The sequence below is a fragment of the Pangasianodon hypophthalmus genome, chromosome 30, assembly GCF_027358585.1.
Source record: "Pangasianodon hypophthalmus isolate fPanHyp1 chromosome 30, fPanHyp1.pri, whole genome shotgun sequence".
Classification (NCBI taxonomy): Eukaryota; Metazoa; Chordata; class Actinopteri; order Siluriformes; family Pangasiidae; genus Pangasianodon; species Pangasianodon hypophthalmus.
In genome coordinates this window covers 7,825,145-7,830,692 of record NC_069739.1, presented here as the reverse complement: position 1 = coordinate 7,830,692, position 5,548 = coordinate 7,825,145, and the positions used below count along the sequence as shown (strand labels likewise).

The window sequence follows — 5,548 nt, the reverse complement described above, 5'->3', positions numbered from 1 at the left end:
GCCCTTAAGATCAAGATTAAGGTGAGGAGAAACTGTACAAATTTGAGACACTAAAAGTATGTTTTAATGCATTCATTTGTTTATTTAGATAAAAACTTCTTTCAAAAAAAGGCTACACAGAAGCGCTGAGAAAATGGCACCTAAGAGAGATGATGATACTGTGAAGTATGATAAAACCACCGCATGAGAAAATATATGAATAGCTATTAATACTACATATAAAAATAAATTAGGTAATGGAAAGAGTGATGAAGATATTTACCAAAAAGAGAAATGACATAGTGTTGTTGTGGTTTCCTGAAAACCAAAGTATATAAGAGAGAGACACTCAGGCAGTGTGACAGTGTGTGTGTGTGTTTCACTTTGAGGGACTGGTTGTGTATGCGCAGAAGAATCAGTAATGATGAAGTGCTTGTATCTTTTGTCTGTTGTGTTTCACATCACTGCAGGTGAGTGAAGTTATTTTCTATTTTCTATTACAGAAAGGAGAGAGAATATTAGCCAGTTCTTAGTTCAGCTGCTTTGTGTTTAGTTCATGTGCTTTCTGTCCAGACTGGGTTTACAGTAGGCCGTAGTTCAGCCCTGTTCCTGAACAACCAAACCAACACTGTAAAATGTTCATCATTTAGAGATTTAATTTACAACTTTACTTAGTACAGTGTCATAATATTAATAGGGACAACAGTGTTGAACAGATTCAATGGAAATATGTGGATTTTTTCTTCCTGATTAACTTCAGTCTAAAATGTACTGATGAAGAGAGGTGGGCTAATGAATAAGGAGGATTCTACAGTGAGATTATTTTACATCCCTGTAATCCTTACAGTGTATGTTTTTACACATTTACTGAATTATATCTCTCACAATCTGTCTTGTTGAATATATCTATAATAACTTAAAGCATAATAGAAAAGTTATTTTCCTGTAACTTGTATGTCACTTCCTCATGCTGGTCTTAGCTATAAATAGATGGGTGTGAATTTCACACCTTTTTCTGCTGTCCCTCTGTCACTGACCACCAGCTTCACTTCCTACATTACGTCTTATTTGCGGTATTTTTTTTGTTTGTTTGTTTAAAAAAAGTGCCTTTATTAATACTCTGTTCACATTTTCAAAACTCACAACAGCAGTCTATATGGACTGAAGTGTGTATCAATTTTTATTGCTTTGACACAAAAATGAATAACCTCAGCTTTCAAAATTCATGAATTCTTTTCTCACTCAAACTCATCTCCAACAAAACCCTGTATATACTTTTTTTTTTCACTTTACATACGGTTTTCAAAACGAATCAGTACAAGTTCAAAATCAAACAGTGAGGTACTTTTTATTAAAAAAAATAAAATTGTAAAGAATAAACAAACAAATCACAGCAGATTTCCAATTTAGCCTTACCCAGGTGTTCTGATTTTCACTTCATTACCATCTATACAAAAGGAGAAATCTGTGGATCTGTGAGCAGCGTGGTGATGCAGTGGGTAGCGTTGTCTCCTCACAGCTCCAGGGTCCCTGCTTCAATCCTGAGCTCAGGGTCCCATCTGTGTGGAGTTTCTGTGCTTGTTCTCCCGATGGCCATGTAGGTTTCCTCTGGTTTCCTCTCTCTTCCTAAAACATGTCATTAGGAGGACTGGCTAAGACAAATTGTTCCTTGTTATGATTGTGTGTGTGTCTGGTTACTGCAGTTGACTGGTATGCAATCCAGGGTGTATTTCTGGTATACTCCAGGTATATGTTGTTGAGAGAGAGAAAGCCTTTGCTACTGTTCTGGTAGAATGAGTTGGTTTTGAGGCGTGTATGAAGTGTTTCAATAGTTATAGTGCATTATGGATGTGAGGTTAACTGCTGTACTGAGCTGCATGCTGGTAAAAACCAACTGTGTGAAGAGTTTTGAAAAAGTGAACATAGTATTGAGAAATGTCAGTAAGTAATTATAAAAAACTGATAATTGATAATTTTAAAGAAATCTGCACATTCTGTAGTACAGGGTTGCCAACTTTGGTTACCTGGCTGCAGTGAGATTTATGAATCAAATCACCTTTTTTGCTGTTCAGAAATGAGAATTAGGGGGTAAAATGTGCACAACGGTCATGAAAACAATGTAAATATAAATATACATTTTATGCTTTTATTTTGAAGTAAAATAGGAAAGACATTTTCCTGACATTTTTTATGAATGTATTTTGTTGAATGGTCTTTATATTCAGAGGATGCAGACTGAGTTTTTAATCATCTGCAGAGGTGGCTCATATTTGTAGCATGGTTCCATCTGAGAACCAAGCTGTGTCACTTTCACAAGTCTTTGGAACCTGGGTGCACCTGTTAAACGGCTCTTCATGGCACTCAAGTGTGCCCATATGATGTCCGTTCGGTGGAATTCTTTCTCCCCATCCACCTTGACCAGGGCAGATTTCCAGACCCTTTCTTGAATGTCTGTGTCTAGCATTTGAAACTCCTCACCCATGCTGTCCTGTTCTCTGGTATCGTCAAATGGGAGATTATGGTTCTATATGGAAAAAAGTATTTTAAAAAAAGTCAATCTTCAATATTATGAAATTCTGTAAATAAAACTGCAACTAATTCTTCATCACCAACTTAGCCAAACAGGACAAAAAAAAAAAAAGAGCAGTTCTGAAGGGCCAAAAAGGCAACAAACCATCTCTATCTCACAGCAGAAGCATGCTGCCCTCACCACAGATCAATAACTTATTGCAGTTTTCATAAAAAAAAAGGTTAATAAATCTAGTCACTTTTGTTCACCTGGCAGTTGGTTTTCTTGTCCTAGAAGGTCAACAGTCTCTAAACTTGTCATTTTGAAAGCTACAGGCTTCAGGAACTTTGACATCAGCTTTCATATGAAACTGCTTATCTAAAATACGGAGATATTAACCTCCCAAAAACAACTGCACACATTACACTTACTGAAATAGTGAAATCAAGTTCCTACCCATGAAGGAGATGGAGGCATGGTTCTTGTCTCTGGAATAACAGATTAAACTCAATAAATGTAGGTAGAAGTGCTCAATAACAGGAGATGAACTTCAGTGGTTGGATCCTGTAAACAGGCTTGGAGTCGCACAAATCTGGCTTGCCTTTCATCTACAAAATAAGTACAGTTTATTAAAGCTGAAGTGTGTAATTTTTGCACAACTAGCATCACCAAAGAAAACCGCAAAAATAAGCACTTCGATTTTTTTAGTGCCACAGAGATACAGTGTTTACAGTTTCAGAAAATTAACCTACAAATGGCTTACTTATAGTTGTCTCTGCTTAGAAAACTGGGGTAGGAGAAAATATTTTTTAACATTGAAAAGGTTACACACATCAGCTAGAGCGTCCTTCTGTACACTACTTTCATTATTTATATGAATAATAATCAAAAGGAACTTTTACCAACCTGTGGAGTCGCTCCACAAAATGCTCTAAAGCAGCTCTTTACAGCATTGTAGAGACGGAGTATACGATTCACAGCGAGGTCCAAACTGAGCCATCTGATGCTCAAATGCTGCAGTAACTCCATGTACTTTGTGTCACAAAACACACAGAACTCTTCAATAAATAAAATATTTAAATTATTATACAAGTATTATACAAGTAGTATGGCCCTTCAATAAATGATTGCCATTTCATCTCACAATATTCACAAAGTACAATATATGTGTTATGCAAGGATAACTTGCCGTCAAGCATGCTCTTTCTCTTTGTGCTGGATTTGAACCAGTATGCAAGATCAACACAAAAATCCTGAACATCAAAGCCTGATATCTGGGGGGTAAATAAAACATTATGTTAGTCATATTAACGACTGTTATACATGCACACACAGATCCACTTCTTGTCCATCTAACTGTCGCATCAACTGACGGACAGTTTCTCTGTCTGTGATCATCCCGGACATCCAACATTTCTGCTGTATCCACTGATAGCCATGTTGTCGTTCTGATGTCTGAAGCTGCTGGTGTATAAAATATGCCACTTCGGCTTCATCTGTTTTGTTGCGTCTCCACCACAACTGGTTTCTGCATAACGTTCTCTCAAGAGTCTGGAGACATAGGTTTATGTTGTGACTCTTCCAATAAAATCAAGATCTCTCTATTTGTGAAACCAAAATAATCCTCTATACTGTTTTCCATAATCGTACAAGCCATGACAAATGCGACTAAGAAAACTTGTAATTGCAAAAAAAAGTTGAAATGACCTTTTTAATGTTTTTCTCCGGGGCGGAAACGGGCTTCAGACCCGCGCGCTATCAATCCCCGGGTGATGACGGTGTAGATGACGTCATATTAGATGTATCGCCATGAGCATACGGCACTCGGGTCGAGTAATGTCTACAAAGACTGACTGTTTTTTCAACTTTTTTTGATCATCGCAGTTGTAACTGATTGCAAACCCAAAATTATGGTGGCCCTAAAGTGCAAAACACTTTAACAAACCAAAAACGCAATAGCATTAACTCAAAACGGAAAGGGTAGGTCCTGATCGAACATCAATCAATGCTCGTTTCTGATTGGACACGGAGTATGACTATCAAAGTGTATAGGAACTATGCTTTTTCAGTCTGCTGATATCTTAGACTAGCGAAAACGCTTGAATGATTCGAGTTCTTTTCTTCTGTTTCACAAACTGTAATGTGAAATGTGCCCTTACTGTGGCAAAAGCTTGAAGCCGTTCCAAGCTTCACTGTGGTTAAGCAGACAGTCTTCCTGAAACCACGGTTAATCAAGCCGCACGTAAAATATTACGGCGCGGCTTTTAGACACTTAGCGGTAATAGCGCTGAAGTCAGAAAGCGAGCGCCCGCGAGCTCTTACACAACCAAAGCAACTTATCTTTCTACATAACGACCAATTTAAATAAATAAGTAACAAAACAAACACACAATTTACAGTATCTATGAGTATACAGGCTAAAAGTTTACATTTAAAAAATGGGCAAATCAATCAATTTAAAGAGAGTGCTTAAAGCATTACGCCTAAAATAGCATCATTTAAAAACCTTTATTATTATTATTATTATTATTATTATTATTATTATTTAGTGAAGCTTGGCAAAGCTTCAAAGCTTTTGCCACAGTAAGGGCAAAACATTTCAATTTGTGAATGTTTTCAATTTGTCCAGAAAATACTTCCATTGTATTCAGTAGATTGTGAGTTTTTGTATGTTTGTTTCTGTAGGCTGTGCTCTCTCTGCTGATAATCAGAAAGGAATCACACGACACAAAGGTGGTTCAGTGCTGTTACCCTGCTCCTGCTCTGACCTGCACACCAAACCTCAGAAATTCACCTGGATGAGCTACAGAACAGGAGATTGGACAGAAATGTTAAATGATGAACGCTACCGTGGCAGACTTCAGCTGTTTAATAACATTTCTCCTGCTAATCTGTCTCTGCTCATATCTGACCTGAGAGAAGAGGATCAGGGAGTCTACAGGTGCAGCACTGAGAAGGAACACAGAGACATCAGGCTTTATGTTAAAGGTAAAGCATTTAAATACACAATAAAAGCTGATATTCACTGTGAAAGCAGACTTCATGAGTCTTCAAATGAAT

General features: G+C 37.3%; 1 long non-coding RNA gene across 1 annotated transcript; it reads right to left on the bottom strand.

The window, feature by feature from the left end:
• Positions 1-667: 667 nt before the first annotated feature.
• On the bottom strand, positions 668-5,251 carry LOC128317803 (uncharacterized). The gene is made up of 3 exons (XR_008301288.1): positions 3,395-5,251; positions 2,945-3,096; positions 668-2,503 (listed from the first exon to the last, which is right to left on the bottom strand). It is a non-coding gene; the product is annotated as an uncharacterized LOC128317803 (long non-coding RNA).
• Between the last annotated feature and the right edge of the window lie 297 nt (positions 5,252-5,548).